Consider the following 10,367-nt stretch of genomic DNA (forward strand, 5'->3'; position numbering starts at 1 on the left):
AATGTCCAAAATAGGCAAATCTATAAAAAGAGAAGTTAAGTTAGTCAGTGGTTGATAGAGGTTAGGGGAAAGAAGAAAGAAGAGAGACTGCTAATGTATATGGAGCTTCTTTCTGAGGTAATTAAAATATCCTGGAATTAGATGGTGGTGACTGTTGCACAACTGTGAACGTACTAAAAGCTACTAAACTGTACACTTCAAAAGTGTGAATCTTGTGTTTTGTGTTTTATCTCTCAATAAAATTATGATTTAAAAAGTTTGAGAGTGGTTGGCTATAGGTAAAATAGTATTTTATGGAAATGTATAATCTTAACGGTGTATAATAGAAAAGAAGAAATCCAGAAATCTAAATATGTAAGCATCTACATCAAGAAGTTAGAGTAAGAAAAGCAAATCAAACTTAAGACAGACATAAAGATAAAAACAGAAATCAATAAAGTAGATACAAACATACACATAAAAAAATCAGAAAAGCTTTTTCTCTGAAAAGATTAATAAATTGATAACCCCTTACAAAATTAATTAAAGAGAAAAGAGAGAAAACACAAATTAACAATATTTAAAGAAAAATGGGTTATTACTACAGAGTCTTCAGACATGAAAAACTTCACCAGAGGATATTATGAATGACTTTATACCAATAAATTTGACTCTCTGGATGAAATGGGAAATTCCTCACAAATGCAATTTACCAGAGCAGACAAAAAGAAATAGAAATTTTGAATAACTAAATATCTCTTAAAGAAATTGAATCCATTATGTGAAAACTCCCTACCAAGAACTCTCAAGGCCCAGAAGTTTTCACCAGTGAATTCTAAACATCCAAGGAAGAAATAACTCCAATATTTTGCAAAACTTTCTAGAAAATATTAATGATAGGAAGGTAACTTCACTCTTTTTTTGAGGCCAGCACAACCTATTATATTTCCAAACTATAACAAAGAATTTACAAGAAAAATAATTATAGACAAATCTCTTTCAGGATGATAGATGCAAAAATTCTTAGCAAAATATTTCTAATTCTATGCCACCAAAAGCATAAGCAACAAAAGAAAAAAACAGATGAATTAAACTTCATCAAAATTAAAAACATTTATGCAAAGGACACTATTAAGAAAGTGTTAAGACAACTGAAAAAACAGGAAAAAATGTTTATAAATCATAAATCTAATAAGGGCCTAGTACCCAGAATATATAAACAATACATACAGCTCAAAATCAAAAAACCACCAACCTTATTTTAAAATGGGTAAACACTTGAATAGACATTTCTCTAAGAAAATAATAAAATTGCCAATAAGCACATTAAAAAAAAAGATGCTAAACATCATAGTCATTAAGGATATGCAAATCAAAACCACAATGCAATATCACTTCATACCCACTAGAATGACTAGGCTCAAAGAAATAGAAAATAACAGGTGTAAGTGAAGTTGTGAAGATATTGGTACTGTCAGGCGCAGCTCAAGGGAATGTAAAATGGTGCAGCCACTGGAGAAAACAGTTTGGTGGTTCCTTAATACTTTCAACATATACTTACCATACAAATCCTAGGTACATTCCAAAAAGAATTAAAGAGGTGTTCAAATAAAACTTGTACACAAAAAATTTATAGCATCATTATTCATGATAGCCAGAAGATGTAAACAACCTAGGCATCCATTAACTGATAAACAAAATGTAGTATATGCATACAATGGAATATTACACAGCCATATAAAGTACGGATACATGATACAACATGGACCAACCTTGAAAATGGTATGTTAAGTGAAAGAAGCCAGTCACAAAGAACCACATATGATTCCATTTATATAAAATGTCCAAACAGACAAATCCATATAGCCAGAAAGTAGACTGCTGGTTGCCAGGAGCTAAAGAAAAAGGGGAATGGGATGTGACTGTTTAATGGGTACAGGGTTTCCTTTTGGGGTGATGAAAATGTTCTAGAGCTAGACAATGGTGATGGTTGCACGACATTGTAAATGTATTAAATGCCACTAAATTTTATATTTTTAATGGTTTAAATGGTGAATTTTCCATTATATTAAGTATACCACAATTTAAAAATGCAAATTGATTCTCATAATACATGAAGAGGCAAATATCAGGATCAGATGGAGTTAATTCCAGCTATGCAAAAATGTTTTAACATTTAAAAAGAAATCAATGTAACTCACCATACTTTCTGGAAAAAAAGAGGAGAAAGAGAGAGAGAAAGCATTTTATTATCTGATAGATTCAGAAAACTAATTCAAATGTAACTTTGTGATAAAGTTAATAAGAGAGTTCAGCAAGTTTCCTGGATATACGATTATGAAAAAAAAAAAGAATAGGGCTTCCCTGGTGGCGCAGTGGTTGAGAGTCCGCCTGCCGATGCAGGGGACACGGGTTCGTGCCCCAGTCCTGGAGGATCCCACATACCATGGAGCGGCTGGGGCCGTGAGCCATGGCCACTGAGCCTGCGCGTCCGGAGCCTGTGCTCCATAACAGGAGAGGCCACAACAGTGAGAGGCCTGCGTACCGCAAAAAATAAAAAATAAAAAAAAATAAAGAATAATGTTCTATACATTAGCAAAAGACAATTAGAAAATTTAATAGGATGAATTATCCCATTTAACCTAGTAACAAGATCTGTGAATTACTTAAATATAAATCTCACCAAAAATGTATTAATCCTATCTGTAGAAAATGACCAAATTTTATTATAGAATATAAAAATTTTGAATAAATGGAAAGATATTCCTTGTTAGTACATGGCTAGATTCACTATCATTAAAAAGTCTATTTTTTCCAAAGTAATCTATTAATTCTCAATGCAATTTTGATAAAAATCCTAGAGTTTCTTATGGAACTTGATAAGGTGATAGTAAAGTTTATAGAAGATCATGGGTGAAGAATATCTAAAACAATTTTGAAGAATAACAAGTCAGAAGAACTCTCCCTAGCAGGGAGAAAGAGTTACTATGAAGCTAGAAGTGATTAAAATAGTGCTTTTTTGAACCAGAAATAGGCAAATAGACCAGAGGAACAGAATAGAGAACCCAGAAGCAAACCCATACATAAATGAAAAATTGGAGTATGACAGAGGTGGCATTGCAAACTGCTGGGACAAGATGGTGTATTCAATAAATGATGTTGGGGAAATTGTTTCCTGTATGGAAAAATAGAATCAAGTTGCATTTGTACCTCAGAACATTTCCTGAAATATATTTTAAATAGATGAAAATCTAAATGGGAGCTGCAAACCTTAAAACATTTAGCAGAAACTATCAAAATGTGGTTTTCTTTCAACAGGATAGAAGGGATTTCTTAGATACTGGTTACAATAAAAGACTTGCAAATTGGATTTGTTTAAAGATTGAAACTTCTATACGACAAATAATTTCATAAAGTAAAAATACAAGCCACAGACTGCAAAGAGATATTAAAAGGCATTTACTCAACAAAAAACTGGCATGAAGAAAATGTGAACTCATAAAATGTAAAAGACAACCCAACAGAAAGAAAAAAGTGGGCGAGCAAAGGAAATGCACTGAAGAAGAAACCATAAGGACCAGTACGTATAGGACGAGATGCTCTACCACACCAGGAATACAGGAAATGCAAATTCAATCTACAAATACATAGCATCACATACTTTTCAGATTGGCTAGAAACAGGAAATCTGACAATAACAGGGGTGAACAAGGATGAGTTCTCACACACAGGCAGTAGGAAGTAATGTGATACACTCACCTTGGGAAGCAAGCTGGCAGTAAAGATCACAATGCTGTAGATGGACCTGCCCTTTAACACAGCAAATCCACTGCTAAGTACTCACCCAAGAGAAAACCGCACACATCAAAATGAAACACGCATGAAGACAGTTACTAAGCATGGGTCTGTCATAGGAAAACAGAAGAGGAGAAGAATGTATCCATCAATATATGTCAATGGGTACATAAATTGTAGTATTTTTATACAATGAGTATAGTACACAGCAGTTAAAATGACAGGTCCTTGGTTAAACATCCCAAAACATAACATTGAGCAAAAAATAAGGATGATATATACAAGATTACAATAGTGAAATAAAAAATTTAAGTACACTAAAGAACACTATTTACCATTTTTTAATACCTTCATATGTTTTTAAAAAATTTAAAAATATGGATAGTTGGATAGGAAGGATTCTCACCAACTCTAGGATTGTATTTACTTCTGGTCAGGGGCAGGGGTGGGGTGAAAAATGAGCTCGAACTATATTTGTATGGTTTGGCTTCTTAAAAAAACAAAATACCTAAAGCAAATATAACAAAATATAAGGTCCGGTAAATCTGGATGGGTATTTTTACATAAGCCTCTGACCTTTAGAGAAACGTCTGAAACAAAGTTTCCCTGTGTCAACAATGTCTTGATTTTCAAGTTCCCCTGTTTTTGTCAGCATTAGAGGAACATGGCCTCAGAGTTGGAATTAAATTAATATAAATAACATCTTCAAGCTATTGCTTAGAAAACTCTATTATAGACTCTATGCCTACTATACATGCCTATCATGGAAGTAGGAAATAAACAGTAACTCACAGAGAAAATGCACCAGATTTAGTCCTAAACGTATTCGTGGCAGCCTATCAGTGAGAAAAGCTAGAAACCACATCAAGGTCCAGCATCAGGGAAATAATAAATTATTATGGTACAACTACACTACAGTATTCTATACAATAATTAAAAACCATGTTTTTTAAGAACATGAATGACATGAAACAGTAAGCAGCAAATCTTACAACTTTATATGTAAAATTAACTGAAAAACACATGATGCAAAATTAAAGCACGAGCATATTTTGAAACCATGTAAACACATTTATAGAAAAAAAAAAGGCCTAAAAGATCCCTCAAGCTCTTAGTGTTTTTTCCTTCTAATTCACTGTTATATACTTTCCCAAACTTTTTCAAATGTGCATTTATTATTTTTACATTTAGAAATAAATCCAATAAAGACACATTAAAATTGAGAAAAGCAATATACCTCTTCCCTAATGTAAAAAGAAATTATAGTTTACCAAAGACACTTTTCTCTATGTCTTAGATGTTAACTGGTATTTTCTCTTCTGTTTTGACACATGCCGCATCTGCTTAAAGTTTTAATCTTGATAAGAAATATGATAGGCTGCTCATTTACCTAGACATTAGGATGCACAGCCTGGGGCATCATTCTCTATTCTGGTAAAGAGAACCATTCTTTAGTCTTATCTTCACAGGAACTCTCACTGAGCTTCCCAGCTAAACTCTGGCATCCTGGCAGGTGGATACTTCAGTATTAAAAAATTCAGCCCTTGGGAATGTTACAATGTTATTCTTTAAAAGAAGAAAATGTAAACTGAAGAATCTAATTAGGTAAGAGTTGGGTTGCCTCTCCTCAGCTGTCCTCTTAGAAATATACAAAAGAAAAAAAAAGAGAGAGAGAGAGAAAGAAAGGAAAGAAGCAAGTGGAAGAAAGGGGGTGGGCTAGGTTTAGGTGCAGACCAGATCAACTATCATAATTCAAATGATGGTTTGAATTCAAAACTCACTGGTTACATTGGCAAGGCAGAGACTGCAGCAAACACTTCATTTAAAATTAGTAAGAGAATGAGGGCATCATAAAGAGATTAAGAAACGGATTTGAAGTCAGTTCAGATTGGAGTGGTTGTGACCAGGAGACTCATTTGATACCCTGGGACTCTTTTTACTCACCTGTGAAATGGAACTTTAATAATCACAAAGTGAACATCTGCTGTTTCTGGTCTGTCCAGCACTGGTGCCTTGAGGAGCCTTCCCTTCCCTAGTCCCTGTGGCTCTGGAAGGGCTGCCAGCCACAGGCTTCTGCATGGAAAAGAAGCCTTGCTACTGTCAGCCACCATTCCCCTGGCTGCCATAATCCATCCTGGGGTCAATACGTCAGCCAAGACTGGCCAGCTAGAGCCCTTCTGTGAGATTGTTCAATTTGATGCTGCAGGAGAAAAAAAAAAGAAAAAAAAAGAGGTCTTTGGATGAGTCTGGAAATAAGGTGTCATTTTCCTAGCCACAAAGAGAAAGACTAGCTGCAGTCAGAAAGAATAGAGACAATACACACATAGAAGGGGAGAGATTGAGAGAGATCGCGAGTGAGGGCAAGAGAGGCAGGAGGCAGGACCGAGGGATGGGGGCCAACAGGGAGTAAAACATCTAATAGCAGTGGGAGAACTAGAGAGTTAAATGAGGAGGAAAAGCTGGAACAAGAGCAAGCTGTGGAGATGAGGGAGAAAATATACATGCTGGAGATCACAAAGAAAACAAGAGGATGTGAGCCACAGAGATGAGAGAGAGAAGAGGAGATTCCATTAAGGGAAGAGAAAGGGACCAGAGAAAGGAGGGGTTGTAGGTAGTGGAGAGAAGGGGAGGAAAGGGGAGAGAACAAGGGAGAGAGGAAAGGGATAGAGGCAGATAACACGAGAGATAGAGATGGAGGGAGAGGTGGGGAAAGTGAGAACGTAGAGTGAACTCAAAAACCTCCTGTGCACTCACTGCATACAGAATCAAACCTGGAACTCCTTTCTGGCATTCCAAGTACGTGATGCTTGATCTGTATCCACCTTTCCAGCCTCATTTACCTCTATTCCTACCATCCCACGTGTCTTCTTGAGTTTTGGGGACACACTCTGACCTTTTCCACCTCTTTGCCCTCGGCTCCTATTGCCTCAGTCTAGAATGCTCTCCCCCCACTTCCATTCCCATTTGGACATATTAGCCTTGTTCGGGTGTGACAATTCAAATAGATCACCTCCAAGAAGTCTTCTGAGATATCCTAATGGGAATGAATTCTTTCTCTAAAAACCACCTGATAATATGACTTCATTTTGGTACTCATAGGCCTGGTATGCCTCCACTAGTTGGAAGATTTAGAGAATCCTTTTAAGCCCCTTCCACTAAAATTCCAGGTGCTTTACGCATAGAAATTGCCCAGTAAGTGTTGGTTGTATTCACCTGAACAGCTCAGGAGCTGTTGACATTGTCCTATACTGGCTCCCCCAAAATATCACCCAAACAACCTGATAGGACAAAGCACAATTTCTTCTTACTGTAGGAAATGAGAACACTACCTTCAAAGAGTCTTCATATCCTCACAAATGAAGAAGGGCAAACTGGGGAAGTTTATGATATTTGCAGTCTACTGAGAAGCATGTCTTTCAATGTGGGAAGCTTGGTTAGGACTGAGTAAGAATCATGATACAGTAGTTTGGAAATCGAGGACACAGTATAGTGAGAATTTTGAAGAGGCATGTTCAAAGGGTGTTAGGATGTAAACTTGTTTAATGCTTTTCCCTACTTGAGAGTTGATGGATCTTCAGAATGCACAGTAAAGTTAATTGCAATATTTATTTTCATGGGCAAGCTTTTTCTGAAAGAGTAAAGTTAAATTGATGAAGAAAGTATAATAGTAGTCATGTTAATGTGGATAGTAAGCTGTGTGAGGGGTAGATGGCTTCTTTCTTAGCATCAATGAGAATTTTCCAGGCATCCAGTAACAGCATTTTAAGGATGTATCTCAGAAGAAAAAAGAAGTAAAACATGACAAAGCTTCTTTATTGTCCCATCATCCTAAGTCTTTTCCATTAGTCAATTGCCTCATTCTTTTAAATGAGACAGAAACAACTAGAACAGCACCCAGTGATTCCAACATACAGACCCTACTAGGAAATTTAAATCCAGATATTTTTAGAACTTTCAAGATACCCCTAAGGTTCTGAATGTGGGAGAAGAACAAGAGAGAATGGTAAAGAATGGAGACTTTTTGATTATGCCAGGAATGCTACACAAGCTTATTTTGCACGTCAAAATTTAGTTCCTAGAGGGCTCTTTTGAAGAGATTCTGAGGCCACCATGTCTGGACTTAGCAGAAAGAGCAGTATGATTGATTACTGATGTTTGCCAAGGGCCCAGGAAAGGCAGTGGTGGTCTGCATGTTAAGTATTTGCTATTTCTGGGTTATCGAGAATAGACCAGACTTATTGTTTCACCCCATTCAGATTTTTTGTTTGGTTTTGCTTTGATTTTTGCTTCTCATTCTTCCTGGTAGAGCCACACTAATTCCAACTGGCCACTGTGTCTTTACTGCCAAAATCTTTGGGTGAAGTCTTTGGAGGGATCCATGAAAATACAAATATTATTTCAGAGTAGTAAGACAGTAAAACGCCATTTTTAAAAGATGACTCAGCCGGAATAGATTCAGCTGACCTAAATCTTGAGGGAAATGAGGTAAATATGAGGGAAATTAGGTAAATCAGAATATTCTGATAGGGTGGTTATTCAAGATTGCAGAGTAAGAGGATATGGAACTCACCTCCTCCCACAAGTACCTCAAAAATACATCTAAAAATGGAACAATTCCCACAGAACACCTACTGAACACTAGCAGAAGACCCCAAACACCTGAAAGGACAAGAAAGATCTCCAAGTAACTGGATAGGGTGAAAGGGAAAAAAAAAAAAAAAAAAAAAGAGGAAGCTGATGGGACCTGTGCCCTTGGGAGGGAGCTGAAAAACAGGAAAGGTTCCTGCACCCTGGGAAGCCCCCACACTGGCAGGGAGATCAGTCGGGACAGAAAGGGAGCTTCAGAGACTCAGAGGAGAGCACAGCAACTGGTTTGTGTTAGGCAGAACAGAAGGAGACTTGCACATTTGATCCATGCCACCACCCTGTGTGCCCCAGCCTGAGATGCACATCTACAGGTACAGGCAGGGACTGGGTGCTGGAACTCAGGGCTTAGAGGACAGACCCAGGGAGAGGACTGCTGTTGGCTGTGCAGAGACAGCCTGAAGGGACTAGTGTGCGGTGTGACCGCAACCATTGTGTGTTCGCAGAAGCCCGGACCCGCCAGAGAAGCAAAGTGCCATTGTTAAGTGGCCTGCAAAGGTAAGGGCAGGGTGGCCATCATGGCTTCTTTCTCCATGTGCTGGCCCCTGCTTCCCCAGGCTCTGGGAGAGTGTATCCCAGACACTGCCTTGTGGCTCCCACCTCCATGGGCTCTCATGCACCAGCCGCCACCTCAGGGGCCCCTGCCTCAGCCAGGTCCCATGCCCCGGCTGCCACCTCAGCAGGTTCCAGGAGCAGCGACCAGTGGGTTGCCCACTCACAGAGTCAGGAACAAAACCACAGCTGAGCCCCAGGGGTTACGAGACAGAATGCAGGGCTGAAATTTCTCCCCACGCCTGCGTGAGCCACAGATTTATACTTCTGCCACCGGTTTTGTAAACTGTGTGCCTGCAGGACATCTGAATGGACAACGAGTGCTCCCCCGACTGGAATGGGTCTTACATTAGCAGCTGTGAGCTTTGTGGGTGTGTACACACAGAAGCTGGGCCAGGCCAGGGTCTGAGCTGCCTCCATAGCTCCCACAGTGGGACCAGGTTCATGACTGCTGCAGTCCTGGTACCTAACTTCAGTGGACCTGTGCTGGTGTCCTTATGAAAACAACACCTGAGGGACAGGGCCGATTGCCAGCATACCCAAGGTTGAGACAGGGCCACAGGCAGTGCCAACAACAGTGTACTTTGTGAGCCCACATAACAAGTGACAGGTGACACAACAGAGCACACTCACCAATGAACAGCTCTGGCAGAGGAATACTCAGTGGCTCCTCTCCCAGTGGGAGTGCTCCAATCCCACCTACCTCACACTGCAGCTCAAAAACGCAGTTTAGAAATGGATCTGGTGTGCTCGCTTTAGCAGCACATATACTAAAATTGGAATGATACAGAGAAGATTAGCATGGCCCCTGCACAAGGATGACATGCAAATTCGTGAAGCGTTCCATATTTTTGGCAGCTCTATTTACAATAGCCAGGATATGGAAACAACCTAAGTGTCCATTGACAGATGAATGGATAAAGATGTGACACATATATACAATGGAATATTAGCCATAAAAAGAAACGAAATTGAGTTATTTGTAGTGAGGTGGATGGACCTAGAGTGTGTCAAACAGAGTGAAGTAAGTCAGAAAGAGAAAAACAAATACTGTATGCTAACACATATATATGGAATCTTAAAATTAAAAAAAAACGGTCTGAAGAACCTAGGGGCAGGACAGGAATAAAGATGCAGACGTAGAGAATGGACTTGAGGACACGGGGAGGGGGAAGGGTAAGCTGGGACGAAGTGAGAGAGTGGCATGGACATATATACACTACCAAATGTAAAACAGATAGCTAGTGGGAAGCAGCCACAGAGCACAGGGAGATCAGCTTGGTGCTTTGTGTCCACCTAGAGGGGTGGGGTAGGGATGGTGGGAGGGAGATGCAAGAGGGAGGAGATATGGGGATATATGTATACATATAGCTGATTCACTTTGTTATACAGCAGCA

The 10,367-nt window shown here is 38.9% G+C and overlaps 1 non-coding gene across 1 annotated transcript; it reads left to right on the plus strand.

Moving 5' to 3' along the window:
* The first annotated feature begins 9,716 nt into the window (after positions 1-9,716).
* Positions 9,717-9,823, plus strand: LOC132487322 (U6 spliceosomal RNA). The gene has a single exon (XR_009531605.1). It is a non-coding gene; the product is annotated as a U6 spliceosomal RNA (small nuclear RNA).
* Positions 9,824-10,367: the final 544 nt, after the last annotated feature.

Source organism: Mesoplodon densirostris, chromosome 3 (assembly GCF_025265405.1).
Source record: "Mesoplodon densirostris isolate mMesDen1 chromosome 3, mMesDen1 primary haplotype, whole genome shotgun sequence".
Taxonomy (NCBI): Eukaryota; Metazoa; Chordata; class Mammalia; order Artiodactyla; family Ziphiidae; genus Mesoplodon; species Mesoplodon densirostris.